General features: G+C 39.1%; 1 long non-coding RNA gene across 1 annotated transcript in view; it reads left to right on the top strand.

The window, feature by feature from the left end:
* Positions 1-16369, top strand: part of LOC131415158 (uncharacterized) — a 35442-nt gene extending 19073 nt beyond the window's left edge. Inside the window, exons 3-4 of the long non-coding RNA XR_009222345.1 lie at positions 3424-3532; positions 16306-16369. This is a non-coding gene — a long non-coding RNA (uncharacterized LOC131415158). The remainder of the gene's footprint in view (positions 1-3423; positions 3533-16305) is intronic.
* The last annotated feature ends 2078 nt before the right edge of the window (positions 16370-18447 follow it).

Here is an 18447-nt window from a genome sequence, read left to right on the forward strand (position 1 = left end):
AAGCAATGTTGAAGTTGCAGTCTAATCTCAGGTGAGAAAAAGATAATAATAAAATTGTAGAGTAATTGATAATTTCTCATCCAATCTACCAGTTGAGCAAAACTGTATTTAGAACAACAAACTAGTGCTGAGAACTAAGAGGGTCTCTTCTGTATTGGCTGAGTAAGTAGGTTGGTTCAGTGAGGGAAAAGCTGAGCTGAACCCAGAGACTGTAATACCTAAATGTGACTTCATCACTCCAGATGAGGAGAGGAAGGGGAGGTAGGGTCAGAGCAGGACCATGGTCCAAGCCTACCTGGGAACATGCTGGACCTAGGGTAGCCTCCTACAGCTTCCTGCTACAGCTTCTCCTCTTGTCATCCACTGTCACTGAGTCATTCTCATACTTTGCTAACAATTAACAAAAAGCCTTTGCTGATGTGAAACTACGAAATCAGGATTTTGCTTTTTCATCCACCTTCCATTTCTACAGCTCCATCTGCCCCTGTGTTCTTGAGGTTTGTTTAGTCTATGAATAAGTTATTAAACGTGTCTCAGGCTCTTGACTTGTGTTCAACCTTTTGACATGTACTATATGGATGCAAGTAAGAATAGGGCACCGTCCTTCATCACAGGGAAATGGAGAGATGTATGCTATTCAACAGTGTTCCTGGTGCCCATGTTGAAGCTGAGATGAACTGAGAGGGTGTGCTACCTGGAGGGAGGGAGCAGGAGATGTTACCGGAGACTGAAGGGAAGAGCACAGCTCCAGGGGGTTCTGGGACCTGGTCATAAGAGGAGGAGAACTTACCCATGGTAGTGGAGTTAGCATCACTGGGGGGAGAACTGGGAATTACAATGCAACACATCAAGAATAAAGGTTGAGACAGGGTGATGCTAGAAAGGAGAGTATGAGCAACGAGGGCTGAGGCTGAGATGATCAAAGGCAGGCTGGAATGCGGCACAAAAAAATGGGTCAAGACCAATGGTTCAGAACTAAGGCTGTGAACAGCAAGAGAGAGCCCGAGTTCCCTTTTTATGTGGTGCCCAGTGTGTGGCTCTGGTGTGAGGATGGAGGCTTACAGCAACCATTAAGGGCTGAAACAAAGCACATATATACTGTGTGTGTAAGGAACAGACCTTATTATAGGGCAAATAATCATTAGAAATATTAAAGCACATTATTGTACTTTTTCTAAATAATTTACCAATAGATTCATATATGTATCTTATGTGGGAAAAACATTTTGATGATAATTAAACAATTCAAGGATCTTAGTTTATGTATACGTTTTTTCTGTAGTAATTCTCCTATTAAGGCTTCTCTGCCAATCAGAAATTATATTCCTGTGACTTGTCCCAAACTGCCTCATTCTTCTCTACACTGTGGGCTATTTTCTCATGCTGTATTTCACCCCTTACACCAATTCCTATGTGCTGTAGCCTTTATAATTTAAGATATCAATTTATTGATGTCTTTGGATCAGAAACCATATCTTTTTCTCAATCTATAAGGTGTTTTATTCCCTGAATGGTTCTGCACTGAAAGCCTGGCAAACAAACTCCATTAAAGGAACATGGTAGATCTAGAAAGCCCTAGAGAGTCCTGTTGAGCCTTGCCCACTTACCTACGTCCCACCGCATCTTGACTCCAGCTTTCCTCAAAATACTGGGCCCTGCCTGGATCTCCTCTTTCACATAGCATCACTAAATCTCCACCCATCATTTTGATATTCTTTGTCAGATAAAAATATTCTCTTTCTCTCCATCAATCTGAGAAAATAGGGCAAATCAGAAGCATTTTCCATATTTAAAACTCAAATTTCAAGGCTATCTTCATTAAGGATGCTCTAAATCATGAAGAGCTACAAGCAATTCTATTTACAGGTAGGGCTGCCACACTTGCTCAACCAAATAGTATATTACCAACACAAGCATTGTACAGTTTTCAGTGTAGTAAATTGAATTGGCCTTGTAAAATTACTTTTTGAATAACTTTCTTATGTAGAAAGATAATATGTATGCATGAAAAGTTAAATAATAATACAAAGAAACAGTATGAGCAAGGAAAGTGGTACATGATTGATTGGCCAGCGAGCCCCATAATCAGTAAGTCTTATAGTTTAGAGGAGAGATTAATCAGCATCAGGTGAATTGGATAGGGTCTTACTTGACTAGATCTTTTTTTTTTTTTTGGCGAAGACGATTGGCCCTGAGTTAATACCTGTTGCCAATATTCCTCTTTTTGCTTGAGGAAGAGTGGCCCTGAGCTAACATCTGTGCCCATCTTCCTCTATTTTGTATGTGGGATGCCACCACAGCATGGCTTGATGAGTGGTGTAGGTCTGTGATCAGGATCCAAACCTGCGAACCCCTGGAAGCAGAGCGTGCCAAACTTAACCACCGGGCCACTGGGCCAGCGCCAATGACTCGGTCTCAAACAATGGTGAGAATTGTTAAGGATGGAGGCAGAAAGGAAGCATTCTGGGAGGGAGGAGCAGAGGACATTCAGGGATAAAAGATGCACCTCTAGAGTCTGTAGACTTGCTTATAAAATAAACTGTTAGAAATGCTGCATCAAATCTGTCCTCTTCTTTCATAAGGATGATTGGCAGGAGCGTCTTTAGAAATTTTGAGAGTTCTCCTCTGGAGATAAATAATAATTCTTAGACATCAGACATTTCTAACTAGAACCATTTCACCAAAGTAGCTTGGTGACTACCAGGTGCTCAGCTCCTCCTACTGTTCCTGTATTACTTTGCTTTTCCTTCCTCAAATATCTGCTCCAATCTCCCCCTTCCCAAGCAACTATTCTAGTCCTATTGCCTTGAAGAATCTTTGCTTCATATGATAATTAACTTAATTCTAGTGGTAACTAGGAAGAGAAAACGTGTTGAACTTTCCAAACTCTAAAAAGGTTCATAGGTTCTTTTTAAAAACCTGAAGGTGATGAGTGCTTTTTCAGGAGACCCTAAAGCAAGCATACCTCATAAGAAATATTTTTCGAGAAGTCAATTATATGATATCATATGATAGATATACGGAAAGAGAATATTTATTCTTCTACTTAAGTAATAAACCAAAGGTAACATTTAGATATACCAAATTAAGGAAATACAATATATCCACCTAATAAAGAGATGTCTTGAATCATGTGCAGTAATTTTACTGACTGAATAATAAGACTCACTGAACAGTGCTATGATCAGTGGAAGGCAGAGTGAGGTTTATTTACTGGGTGGTGTGAGCAGGTATGCGGTCTTTCAAAGGAAAAAAGGCAAGGTTTCATTCCTGGGAATCCCATTACATATGGATAAGAATGTTCAAGGAATAGAAGTTCAAATATCCCAATAGACAGCAAAGTATATAAAAATAATACCATGCATAAGTATGGAAAAATGATATTTTACCAAAAGCATAAAAATACTTTTCCATCCTCCACAGGCAAACAAGTTTCTACAATTATTCAGCAGTGGTCTACAAACTTCACCAATTCGGACTGACTAGCAACACTGCCATCACGATGCAGATAGTTATTAAGAGGATGTAGAAGGTGAGTATGCCACAGACATTGCACAGAAAGGGTTTTCCATCTGTTTGGGGAGAATGCAGCCACTGCTAGATGTCAAAGGGAGGAAGAAATCTTTGATAACGTAACCCTAATTTTCTCTCTGTTCTTGCCCCCTGATTTTCCACTAGTGTTTCCCATTGGTTAATTCCAACCAGAAGGGAGCAAGACAAAGCAAGCCATAGAAGTCAGTCTCCTGGGACACAGAACAAGGGAAAGAAGTGCAGGAAATGGATGTGGAAGGTCAAATAGGGAGATGCCATTGGAGGAAGAGAGGACAAAACAACCCACCTCTTAGTCACCCATATATTCAGGAAAGTTGGAGAAGCCATCTGGGACACAGCACCCTGCAAGGTCAAGATGCTGTCCTACAGGCTGTGAAACTGTCCTTAAATAAACAACCAATACATCATATCATTAGCCCCCATAGCCACATGACTCAAGAACTTGCTTCCAATTTCAGCAACAATGGACATAGTGAGCTCAGTGGACTGTATTGTTGTTCACAAATATTAGCTGTCATGCCCTGGTTGAGGATTATGCTTTCTTGCCCTATTTACATCAATCTTGGTCATGTGACTTACTTTGGCCAATTAAATGTGATCAGAACTGTCTTCCAGTTAAGTTAATGGGAGGCACAAATAGGGAATCAAAAGGCAGGAAGAGGGACAGTTCCCTTCCGTCTTCCATGTTCAAACCATATCTCTGGCAGTCGCTGATTCTATCCATGACTGCACTCCTTTCTGGGTGGCCCATTCTCCATAGTTCCAGCTCTATCATTGGGTTCCAGTAATACTATTTCTTCCTCCTATTCTTCAGGCCTAGGAATAGCATCAGCTTCCAATAGTTGTTAGCGCCTATGCACTTTAACATGCTTTGTTGTTCCTCTTAACCCCAGCTATACTTCTGTAAGCACCCACTTTATTAAAATCTTCTTCTTTGAGTTCTTCATTAGGATTCCTCCCACCTTTGGCTCCCCATGCTTGCATAACACCTCATATATATAACATTGTGCTTCTAATGCAGAACCACAAACACTCATTTATGTGTCTGGTTAAGGATAGAGACTCTATTTTACCTGATATTGAAGAGTTCAACACTTACAGGGCTTTTTGCATGGAGATAAACACTGAACTTAGTAACTTGGGTTGAAATCCTTAATTTTCTTCAACAGAAATTTTCTGAGCTTTAGATTATTTCTCTAATTATGTTCTTGTTCTCAAAATCTTCCCTGGGAAGACAAAGTCATTTTCTTAAATAACAATTTAGAGTTCTTTGGGAATAGGCTACCTGGCAGCTGGTGGATATTGAGGTATTATTTTAATTCCTGACTCCTGACCCTTGATCATACCATCCTCCTATTGAAATCCAGCCAAAACCAGAAGCATAACCCAAATTTAAGATATAATTGGTTAATTCAGCTATTTTAATCCATTACTCAGTAATTCAATGGATTATTTGTGTCAATTACATTCCTAAGATTTTCTTGGTGATGGGTGGTAAAAAGAAGAAGAAGGGTTTCTACCCAAGAGGTACTAAGAATCAAATTGAACAAGGCCGGTACACAGGAAACAATTAGTTAATAGTACAAGATGGTATATGAAAGCATTCTTAATGGTGTGATACAGACCTTAAGAGCTTTGGGAGCTCAGAGAAGAGGGAAATCAATAAAGCATAGAGTATTCCAGGAAGGCTTTAGCTTGAGGGAGCTTGCAGTTTATATTTTGGAGTGGAAGGTTTTAAGGCTGTGTTTATCCTGAGGCATTGGCAGTATCTCTCTAAATATATGCCACTCACAGGATGGAAGAGGCAATAACACAGAGCAGTGTCTGCTAGCCATCCATTTCCCATAATACACAATGTCCGCACTATTGGAACTTGAGTAGTTTCCCAGCCGGCATCCATGTGAGCTAATTGCAGAAAAATTTCTAGATGAGAAACCAGGAGACCTCTATCTTCTTTGTGTCCTTCTATACACGTAATAAGAATAAATGGTAGTGACCTTCCTTTGCAGGACTCTCCTTATAAGGTTTTAATACAAATCTCGTTACACTGAAGTCCTGGCAGGGTATTCATTAGAACACCTTTAAAGTCTGTGTGGAGGGCTTAATAGCTAAAACAAGCAATAAGAATTAGCTAATCATTCTATAATTGAACTCACCATGAATCTTTTTCTAGATTTACGTAAAATTTCTGGAGACATTCTCTTTGTTACACAGTAGAATACCACCCAGACTTGTAAACACAGTATGTCTTGTCAACATTTATAGCTTCCAAAACACTTTTCCGGTAAATACTTAATAAATATTTATTTATAATGATGATAATAAAGACAGATTAATTCAGATTGGAATTAAATAACGAATACTATAACACTTGGATTAAATGAGATTTATTGAATTTCTGAACAGTAAAGTGTTAACTGAAATCCTCTTTTTCTTTCTTTCAGTTCGTCATCGGAAATTAGCAATCATCTACAAACAGTTCTCTCTCTCTCTAAATATATATATATATATATATATATATATAAATAAAATATTTACTGAGCGACTATTCTAAACTCTCTGCTAAGCCCTATTTCTGTTCCAATCAGGGCAGTTAGATGACTAAAATTGCATCATTCTTTGATAATGGTGTAATCATTGGTTCCTTCTGTGTATCATAGCCACCATTTGTCATTGTCTACTTAAAAGTGGGTGGTAATAGAGAACAGGTGACATCTGAAGGAAACTGTTCGTGTGTGAGGGGTGTTTTAGGCGAGGGAAGATTGAGATGACCATGCGACGTCTTTATCAGGTGAGGTGGGATCTGTGAATAGTGCACCCACTGCAAGGAGGGGTGGGGGAAATACCTTTTTTGATGAACAGGGGAGCCCGTGTTGAAGACCAATGTCCTGCTCTCCCAGAAATGCAGCAAATGGGATGGCTATTGCACTTGTGAGAAAGGACATTGTGACAGCAGGCAGTGTGGGCATCAGTCAACATATATATGTTTGTTATCTCAGGCTTGTATGATGTTTCTTTCCAAAAATCTGGTGTAGGTAGTAGTCCAAATGAGCAATGACCAAAGCCTGCAGTGTGTTTTACAAAAAAAACTTTAAATCCCTAATGACATTTCTTTCTTTGTAACTTGTCCCTTTTTATCCTAAAATTGAACTATTAGGGAGAAAAAAAATTGAGATTTCTTTCTATACTACCAGGAATGTGATTACTGTTGAGGTAAAGTTGCTGGTGAATGTTTCAGTGAAGAAAAAAGAAACAACAGGCCTCCCTATAACACTGTCTGTAGTCCTGTTGAACACAAGAGAGTCTTCCTTAGATCAAGGCCAAGAGAGATCACCACTGAAAGCACACCTTTTTCCCTCCTCCTCAAAAAACCCACCTGACTCTGTCCTGTTTCACCTATACTGTTACCTCGAGGCATAGAACCTGAGGTGACAGAACAAACTTCCCTAAAACAGATTTTTTATTGCTTGTTTGAATTGTTTTCAATTGTTCTACGTCTGAGAAAAGACATTTTAATCAAATCTCGAAAGACTTTGGGGGCGGAGAAATGTATTCTGAAATGTAAAAATGTGGACTTCCTTTGGAGATTATCATAAGACATATTAAAATTATAGCTATAAAGAGGAAGATGACTGCCATGACTGCTTAGCTATACTTTGATTTCAGAAAGTGAATTTTCTACCAGATTGGCCATGCGATTCTTTATACATATGCAGGCACGTGAATATACACGTATATATTACATATTTGTGTATGTGTATATATATATGGTATACTTTAGATGGTTATATACAAAATTATATATATATATATACACACAGATGTATACACAACTTAGATAGTTAAACACATGGGGCCAGCCTGGTGGCGCAAACGGTTAAGTGTGCGCTCTGCTGCAGCGGCCCGGGGTTCATCGTTTTGGATCTCCGGCATGCACCAATGCACCGCTGGTTAAGCCATGCTGTGGCGGCATCCCATATAAAGTAGAGGAAGATGTGCACGGATGTTAGCCCAGGGCCAGTCTTCTTCAGCAAAAAGAAGAGGAGGATTGGCATCGGATGTTAGCTCAAGGCTGGTCTTCCTCACACACATAAAAAAAAGATAGTTAAACACAAAATAATTCAATATCAAGGCCATCAATGCTAATAGACATCATCTATTACATCTCTCATTTTGAAGATGAGCACCAAAAAAGTCCAGAAAATTTGACTTCTGCAAGTCACCAGGTCTCTGCACTTCTAGTCCCATACTTTGTCTAATATCCACAATGCTTTTTGTTATTCTGAATTAAAGCAACAAAACATTTCTTTTCTCTACCTTTTCTGGGATTTTTATGTGGAATTCATATATGCAAGCATGTTATTAGACAGTTTTTGGACCAAGTAAATATAACCACTCGACTCCGCTTTATTTTTCCACAATTTCTTCTGTTGTTCTCATTGTCTCTTAGATGCCCATGATTGCTTTAGACAATTTTCTGGTAGTGAAGCTTAAGGAATGGACAGTGGCTATCTGAGAATATTACTATTTTTCCTTTAATCAAGCTTAGTGGAGTGTATGTCTTCTTCACATTAGCTTCCTGTGAAGATACATAGCTGCCCGAGTAAGGCTGTCATCACTCAGATCTGGCAATTCTCTTTGTTGTTACCTTGACAGCTACTTCAGAACGCACCCAAGAAAAAATGAACACAATTTCTTCTCCTCCACTTCTTCTCCTTCTAACTGCTATTGTTTTATAATCACATCTTAACTTTAATCAAGCCTCCTGTTATACGATGTTTGGATCTACTAATTTTCATTAATTTGAATTTATTCCTTAAATATCTCAAGTTATCTTCTTATACATGGAAGCAAGTCTCAGTATTATGAAACCATTTCTCATTATAACTGTGAACAGATTAGTAACCTTCATCTTCAAAAATATGTTTCAATGTTTCTAAATATAATTAAGATTGTTGAACTCATATATTTGTTTGGTGCCAGTTTATGGCTAATAATTATATACTGCAAGTTGTTGGTTTACAGAAAGATATAAACCCAAATTTTCCATAATATTCTTTGGATGGCAGATAATGTCATTAGATTATTATAAAAAAATGGTTTTATCAGCTTTGCTGTTTGTTCTAAGTTACTTTTGCTGAGTTCTTTTGCTAAGAAATGAGAAGCAGACCCAGCAGAGAAACTGAGAGCTTGTTTTCATTTTGGCTCAGCTGAGCTAAATCCCCTTAGTGGACACTAAACATGTAAGTTCTCTGTATTTCCAGGCTCCCAAGCTGCCAGGTCACATGTATTGGAATTGAGACAACAGAGCATCAGCCCCTGCATTTCCTGAAATTAGGATATCTGAGAAGGATCTTTTGAATGTAACATGTTGGGTGGAAACAAAGCCATTAAATTATTTTGAAAATAATATGGGGAACTATTGAAATCAGAATAGTAATATATTTATCCATAAGTCAGGAATCCAAAACCAACTCTGAATAAAACAGATAACTCTAATTAGAAATTAGTTGCCCAAAATGAAGGAAATAGGATAACTAGAAGGAAGATTTGGGCACAAGCATTTAAATAGAAAATCCTGGTCCAGCAAAGGGTCATCTCTGTGCAATGTGAGAATTAAAGACTAGAGAAATACCTGAGTTACTACAATAACAAGCGCAGGTGTCCCATTCGGATTGATGTCCATTAGGCAGCCTGCACCTAACCAGCAGTACTGCCGCCATCATGCAAGTCACCTCTACCATCATTATTGCATAATACCTTTGGTGCTCATTTGAACCACCTTAAAGGAGTAAGGAGAGTTGGATTGAGAGAATGTCATCAAAAGATATCCGTGCTACCTTGTCCCTTTATCTGTCTTACTTTTAGACTCTTTTATCTGTGCAGGAGACCTCAGCCAGAGGCTCAGCTGCTGCAGTGTGCCATCCACAAACATAAACACAGTGCGTCCAGCTGCCTGATGGGGGACTCTGCTAATTGGAGAAGTCTGCTCTGGTCCCCTGTCACCAGTTGGCGGACAGAACAGTCTGGGCCGAAGATGATTTCCAATCGAGTCAGGCATTCATTTATCTCAGCAATAACAGGCTATATGTAGAGAGATGTAGCAAAGAAATCAGAGGGAAGCTGGAGTTGAGGTGGGGACAGTGCTAAGGCCCAAGCATCAAGGACATGCTGTGTGTAGGGGCTTGGCAGTTTATTCCTCTCTTCAAACTTTAATTAGTCACTAATTATAAACAACTCTCTTTTATTATGGATGCATTTGGCCAGTGCTGTAATCTTTTTAAGAAACAAGTTCTCATCTCAACCAAGTTCTAAATGCTAACGTATCAATGTCAGAAACGGCAGTCAAGCACAACCTGTCCCCAAATCCCAGCCCCTTGAAACACGATGGCTCATTAATAACTTAAAAAGGATGATGACACTGATACTATTTATAGGGCCCTGCCAGGCAGGTCTGCCAGCGTTAAAGAAATTAACATGGAGAAATTGTCAACTGGAAAACATTAGTGTTTATCAACAAATCTATCAAACTTCAACAACTGTAAACTATGCTTTTAGCTAAGTGAAACGTTTTGACAATGACAGCCACTTACCCACCTTGCTGGAGAGCCCTACATCCCCCTGTCGGCCCCAAACCAGGCAGACTATCCCCTTGACACTGCAGCCATGATCCCACTGCTGCCTTTTACGAAAGAGAGCCTGCCTCTGTCCCACATCCAGGGGCAAACTGGAATGACTGGGTGGTGGTCTCGGTTTTGTATTAATTAGCTTTGACTGCCAGTTTGCAAAGTCTCAAGCAGACTAAATTAAATATCAAGGTTAGTGGCTCCTGGAGCCAAATTCTAGATTTATGTATACTTTATGAAAGGAAGACTCTGATTTAAGGAGTTTTTCTTGGTTCTCTCATCCTTTTAAAGCAGTGCTTGACTCTCACTGTTGTATATTTAGAGACGGTTCTATTTTTATTTCTGGGCTACATCGGCGATGATGACATGGCTTCGGAACCTGAACAAAGCTGGAGAGCTCTGATAGGCTGCTGATGATGTCATCTTTGTGCCTCTAATGCCCAGGAAAAGCACCAGGGACTGACTGTTTTCCTGACTTTTCTTTTCTTTCTTTCTTTTTCTTTTTCCCTTTTCATTTTTTTTCAAATATGAAATCTCACTTTCACACCAACAGTGCATTTGGAGTTTCATATCCTAGCAACGTTATCACTAAAGGTGGCCTGTGACCATTCCGCACAGACCAGCCCTGCTTTGGCTTGGTGCACAGTTTCAGCTCTCACGGAGAGGATTTTGTGCTGTATCACACTGAATATTGCTGCTCCATAATTTCTTGTCGTTATAGCAAACCTTTTTACGTGCTCCCTTTCTCTAACCCAGAAGATCAACACCTGTCAAATTCGACTGCTCACACAAATCCCAACCAGAGGAACCGAACAGGGGTAGGAGGGCTTGAAACGGAAAAAGATAGACAATATGGCCAGGGCACCTAGCTTCAAAATTAGGATAGCCCCGACTCATCCCGCAGGATTCTTCTTATGTTTTCTAAAGCCTCACCAACTGCCACCTTTTGTTCTTTTTATACATACATTCCTAAAACTGCAGGATAGTTAAAATGGTGTTTTTTCTGGAGTTGAGGTGGCAAGACTCCGGGGCATCTGGAGTGAGATAAAAGGAGCTCTATTTAGAGGAGTTTATTTTTTTGTTCAACACATAACAGACTCCATATTCTTTGAAAGCAAAACACCAATCCTGCGGTTTTAGTTTTGACATCCTAGGTAACATCCTCTCTGAGCCCCAAGTTCTCCTCCATTAGGTGAGACAATAAGACACATCTCACTGAGGAGTTTGTGAGCGTTCAATGCATTACTGTATCTAGCACACGCAGTGTGGGAGAGGAGCAGAACTAAAATTTGCTCCTGCCAATCAGATGCCATGCTTTGTGATACAAGTAAATAAAGATAACTGGGAAAGGTGAAAAGTAAACAAACTGGAAAAAGAGAAAGTTGGGAATTGCTAAACAATCTCCATGGCAGGCCAAGGAATCTTAGTGCATTCTCAACTCAGAAGTCGTTCCCCTTCCTGGTATCGCCACAACTGGTTTTTACCTGGAAGAACATGATTTTATAAAGCTGTGGTAGAAAATAAGATAGGAAAGCTCTGAGGGTTCCAATTAGGGACAGCTGACCCTAGAATGTAAATCTATGGATTGTGCATTTAATATGGAAGAAGACAGGCAGATATTTGCCTTAAATTGACTTTTATTTGTAGATTGAAATGTTCCGTATGAGTAGTGAACACACTGGTTCCTTGGTGTCTGCCCCTTCCCATATCTTTGACATATACATTGTTACCCACCTCATTCCAGAGAGTGAGGCCTGGCGCAGATTCCAGTAAAAACTTATCAGTTAATTATATGTTAACATTTTGGCTTTCAGTGTGTTCGATAATTACACATTCTAGTATTCACAGATTGGTATAATTTTTTCAGAATGAAAGATGTTGTCCTTGTAACTGTTTATTTCAGTGTCCCATATTGTTTTTATGTGAAAGAACGTTACTTTAAATGTGAAAAAGTTCACTCAATGTACTAGATATTTAGTGTACGTACAAAATGGTGAAATAATGAATAGGTTTTTTTTTTAATCGAGTTGATTAGGAACTTCAGCATCATAATTTCTTTGGTTCTGTACTCTCCTACATTCTTTTTCTAGTTAAATCTTATTTAGTGTGTTATTCCTAATGCAAGATCATGTTTCCCATTAGAGAAAAATAGAAAGGCCAAGTTGTACAGGTTGCCGAAAAAACTACACTGCAACCCAGACAATGACGGAAACATTGGTGACCAGAATGGTATCGTGCAGATCACAAAGGAGAACATCATCCCATCTTGTTTTCCTTTTGAAATTTTCTGACTCATTCTGAAGTCTTCACTGTCTGGACCAAGTCTAGGTTTTATTCTTTGTTGTTTTTTATTTTTACTTGTTTTAGATTTATATGGCTCTGGTAATTTTTCACTATCCAATTAGACCAGTGGGGTGTTTAAAAATGTTTTGGCTCTGTCAATGAACAAGACACCATCCCACTAGGAGGCAGATACCACAAATTACAGGCAGAGTCTCAGTCTCAAGGGAGCAATTGCCAACCCCCCAAATATGTGCCTGGCCACATAGATTCTATTTTAAATGATTGTTCATATCACATTAGACAAGTGGTTTTGAATCAATACCTTCATTTCAGAATCAACTAAATATAATATTCGCACTGACACATTAAATGTTTTCAAGCAGAAATTTTCATGCTCATTAGAGGAACAGTACCATGATCTTGGGGACAGATAGTATCTTCAAGTGACCTTTGCTTTCTCCCTATCACAAGCAGGTAGTCACTGATCTGACAAAAAGAAAATAGTTTATATGTTAAAGTACCTATGAACCACAAAAGCTAATTTATTCTATAAATAAAGCAACGTATGTGACTGGAAGAGAAGCCTTTCTAGTTTATTAAGAAAATTTACCCTTTTCAAGCCCACCTTCAAAAATAGCCATTTCACTAGTTATGAAAGATTTATCCTTTCCTTCCTTCTTTTTTAAATTTCTTTCTTCAATACATATTTATTAAGGGATATAAGTAGCAGGCACTGTTAGACACCGAGTGAACACTTGATGAATAAAACAAATCTGTTCTCTGCTCTCCTGTATTGTGTTGTGAGAGCAAAACAGGGTACAATGATATAGAGAAGATTAGACAGGAGACTAGTGATGTCTGGTGGTCAGAGGTGGTGAAGAGTTGACACTCAAATTACACACAAAGGCTGAGAAGGATCCATTCTTGCGAAGAGCAAAGGGAATAGTATGTGCAGAAACCCTGAGTTAGAAAAAAATTTAGCAAGTGTGTTCAAAAGAAGTCCAAGGGGCTGCTGCAGTTGAGTGAATGAGGGGCAGAGAGGCATGAGATGAATTTGGAAAGGAAGGCAAGGACCGTGTGGGCCCAAGTATGTAGGTAAAATATAACTCAAAGTGAAAGAGAAAAATGTCAAAGAATTTTAAACAGGGATGCAAAATAATCAGGAAACTATTGAAAAAGATTATTCTGTTACACAGTGAATGGCTCTCAGAAGCTAAGAATGTAAACAAGGAAAATAGGTAGAAAACTTGCAGTAGTCTGGGTGAGAGATGGTGGTGGTGAAATATATTTATGTATTATTTTTATTTGAAATACCCATATGCATACACACACCTGGACATGCAGATGAAGAAAGCTGAGTGATGAGAGAGAGAGAACTCAAATTGAGCAGACAGCTGAATCGTGGTAGCCTCTCTGGACAAAGTTTGGGGGGAAAGAGTACAGGGGAAAAGGAGAATTGAGAATGCCATTTGGGTCCTCTTGACTTTGAAACATCCGTGAGATATCCAAGTGGTGACATCGGGTAAGCAGTTGCTGTACAAATCAGGAACTCAAAAGAGAGGTCAGGATTGGATTGAAACATGGAAGTCATTGACGTCTAGATGCTCCAGGGGAGGAAAAATTCTTTTTTTCTTCTACCTTCCTAAGTTCTCCATCTGGGATCTGTAAATTGGACCAACAAAAGATAGATTAACAAGAGAAAAGCATACAAATTTATTTAATATAATTTTTATGTGATACAGAAAGCTTTGTAATGAAATGAAAACTCAAAGAAATGGCTAAACCTGAGAGATTTTATGCTAGGATTGATGAAGAGGGGCAAGTCATGGAAAAATGGGATAGGACAAAGGTTATGGGCTAAGGGTAGTAAACCAGAAGAAATCTAGCAAGGCTTGTTTGTCCAGGTTCCTCTGGGCATCCCTCCATCTTCTGATGTAAGGATGCTCCTTTCCTCCAGGTATAAGGAGGGCATCTCTCACATAAGCGTCTTATGACCTGCTTCAGTGAAGACAGGGGAGATCAGAGAGTCATTCTTGCACCTGCCATTTCTCAAATACCTTCAGCTTAAAACATTCAGTATGCCAAGGTGCCATATTTTGGGTTGGCATATCCCAAACCCTGTCAATGCCATTTAACAGAATGGCAGTGGATGAGATAACCTAGGGAGAAACTGCAAAACAGAAGCACCCAGGACTAACACTGATGGAATTCTAATATTTGGATGGTGGAGAAAGAATCAGGAACAGAAAGAGCAAAAGTAGCCAGAGAAGCGGAAAGAAAATTAGCAGTGTGTAGAATCATAAAAGCCAAGAAATGAAATGTTTTGAGAAAGAAAGCAGTCAATTTGGGAGAACGCTGTGTCCAGTAACATAGGGATAAAAAGTTGCCATGAGCCTAGGCCCCTCCTGGTGTAGGGGTGGGGACATAAGACAGCCTGCGGTGACTTGAGGCTCATAGATGATATTATGTTTTGGCATCATCTTAGCTTTAAAGTCTAACTGAAAAATTTCTCCAAATTACTTTTCCTGTGATTATATAATATCCCACATAATTGGTCTGTTGGTTAATTACGTGACGTAAATTCAAACTGGTTGTTTAATTGAACTTTTCAGTCCTTCCTACTTGATAATTTATTTGTGTGTCTAAACATATACTCAAACACAGACTGGGGCTGATGTACTCAACAAACAAGCAAACAGAAACCATTCAATGAAGAGGAACAAAACATCCTGTTCCCGAAAGAAGAAGAAAGATTTGTATCTATTTATTTCATTTTTTTCATTATTCGGCTTTTTGAACTTTGCTGCTCAAATTCAGCAGATAATTGTTTAAGTCTCCACAAGTCACCCTGGAAAGTCTCAGTGTGAAGCTGGCCATACTAAAATGTGCAAAATTTGAACTCCCAAGGAATTTCCATCCCCTCACATCATCAGACTTAAAAACATCTGGACGACTAGAGATTTACCTTTGTCTATTGAACCTCTCACTGTGTCAGTGAATCTCCCACTTCAACAAAGTAAGCAGGATTCTGCAAGTTGAAATATACACAGGCCACTAAAGTTTGGAACATTTGAAACATAAAAGCAATTAAATGTCTCCAACACACACACAAACACACATACAACACATCATCCCCTAAGACAAGCCATTCAAGTTCTAATAAAAAATTTTGCCAAGCTGTGAAAGCAATGCACATTGTCTGCATAAAAGCCTTCTTTTGACGAGAAAATGACTATTAATGAGAACATGTTCATTTCTGGCATCAGGCTTGAAGAGACACAGGTCATAAATCTCTTTGATCTTCTTGCTAAAGCTAGAATCAAGCAAAGAAGCAAGTTCATTCGTTTAAAAAAAAAAATGGTTTTGATTGAAATGATTCCATTTGTTACAAGTAATTTATCATGTTTTTCTTTTCCTTCCCAGATTTGGTTTGTTTTCCATTCTCAACTCCTTCATCTCAGTTAAATCTTTGCTAGTCTGAGCTAGATGTTACTTTAGGATTTCTTATTTGATGGGGGTCAGGCAAAACTTCCAAGAGAAATGTGTGTATGGGGGGGTATAGTTTGGGGGTTGAGACAAACAACAACAAGAATTCATAAATTTTGTACAAAAAATGCCTCTCGCAGCTCAGCCTGTAAGACTCTATGACTTGCTTTAGATGTGCCAACACTGCCCTCTCTTGTTTGTTCACAGCCTACATTGAAACCTTGATTTCAGTGCACAGCCTTACAAATCCAGCACCTGTCTTTCGTCCCACTGTTCCCTGCAAGTCACCAACAAAATCAGAACACAGAGTTCTTATAAGATTCTTTTCCAGTTAAATTTATTCACTTTTTTATTACAGGTATTTCCTTCTGTATCTCTGTTCCTTGCCTCCCTGGGTGCCTGCTCACATCTTAATACAAAGCACCTCGAAGGAGCAAGCTTCTCACTAGCAAAGTTCCTTTGGAGATGAAATGCAAGCAGTCCTGGTAGGAGAATCGGTTTCTCTCCTTCCTGTAAGGAGGCCTAATTCTATTTCCAATACCCTCCGAGAGTACATTTATGGATTGCCATTCTGGATGCAAGGTGAAATTAGGAGTCCTTTATTGATCATCTCAACCAAACTTACTATCTGGGCCTCTGAGCTTCCTCGATGAGAAGAAGGATGGGAGCCAGAAATTCATTGTACAAAGTCAGAGGAGTGTCTGCATGCTTCTCACTACATAGAAAAGGCAAGAAATGACCAAACACTCATATCTATGACCTCTCTTTAGTTTTCAACAAGCAAAATTTGAAGGAAGAATTTTTCTCTCAATCTCTGAAAAATTCAAAGAAATGGGAGATACTAAGGCTCAAGTCACTGATTGACATGGTTAGTTATCCCTCTTTCTCCCCTGCTTAGCATTTTTATTTTGGTCCCATGAGTTAGAATCACAGGATAAAAAGAAGTATTAAAAACAAAATGCTCATTGGAATCAGAGATTATTAATTTTTTACATGCAAGATTTGGAACTGTCACTCATGGGTTGCAAGGTATTCTATTAGCGCTTCTGAATATACTAGTCTGAGATGGACTAGAATGAGTCTAGAAAAAGTAGAGTAAAGCCAGTTGCTGCCTTCTAGGTCAAATATGTGGTTTTATTTGGGTGGAAAAGGGGTTATGGAAAAGGTTCATCCCTGCTCCACCCATAGGGTATTTGGTGAACAACGATGTTAAATAGATCCCATCTCTCTTCCTTTTTCTGATTAATTATTGGCAGCTGTCTAAAATACTGGGTAAAGAAAGAATTTGATACCCTGACAGAGCTCAATAAAAAAATAGTTCTGGGATCTATCGATGGTTCATGCCATAGGAGTGAGAATAAGGAATGTCAGTGTTCACAATGGTGATCAGCCATAGTTTAGATTTGGTATTTCTTCATAGGATGCCAGCACATGACCTGGAAGACTGTGCTTCATATATCACATGTAGAGCGGATTGGGTCATTTGTTTAGCAGGATGCAAGGGAGGGCTTTGAGGGAGTGAGAGATAGGACTGGTCACTTCAACGGAGAGGGAGGCGGGGCAGAATTTAACTCCTTTACCTGAAGAGAGAGAAATAGATCTTTGGGCTTCTCAACAGCCAAGAAATAGCAAGACGATACACAAAAACATCACTAAAGAGAAATGGTTAGAGAAAGGATTGGAGGAGGATGAGGCAGGTGTTCACTGGATCAGAATGTAACGTCAAGAAGTATGTTTTCAGTATTTTGATTTCCATTTATTACTATCAACTTGCTCTCTTTTTCTCTTCCTGCCACTCTCATATTTCAGCATCCAATGGTTCCTTGCTTTCTCTCCTTCTTGTATATCCAAATCTGCTCTTGGGGAAACCTCTCATATTGGCCATCCAGCTGAGATATTTTGCTACCTCCATTGTCAAAATATTCCTGTTTCACCTTTAGGCATTTGGAAATGGCAAGGGAAGACAAAAACAATTTTGTCAAATGCATACTACAGTTTTCTGCTTGACTCCATAGTGTAGAGTTTTAGAACTAGAAATGGCCAACAGTGTAGCTAAATAGACATTATCAGCTTCTGTTTGCTTGTTGTAATAGAACAAATATTGAATTTGAAGTCAGAAGGCATATATTCAAATCCTGTAATTCCGTTACATGCCATCTAGGTGACCTTGGCCAAGTCACTTAACCTCTCTGAGTCTAGTTTCCTGTTCTATAAACTGAGGATAATAATTCCTGCCTTGCCAACTTCACAATGTTGCTGTGAAGATCAAATGAGATACTGTATGTGAAAGTTCTTTGAAACACTACAAAACACTACTCAGATGCAAGCTATTGTTACAAAGCTGAATCCTGGTGGGCGCCTGTGGTTTTTGAGCCATACACGCGCATGCTGGGTCTGGTCTATCATTATTTCTAAATATGGCTGGTCTATTGGCTTCTGAAGTTTTCACATGAAATATAGTCTGTGTATTTGCTTGAAGCCTCTGCTCTATGTCCTCAAA

The sequence above is a fragment of the Diceros bicornis genome, chromosome 16 (genome assembly GCF_020826845.1).
Source record: "Diceros bicornis minor isolate mBicDic1 chromosome 16, mDicBic1.mat.cur, whole genome shotgun sequence".
Lineage (NCBI taxonomy): Eukaryota > Metazoa > Chordata > Mammalia > Perissodactyla > Rhinocerotidae > Diceros > Diceros bicornis.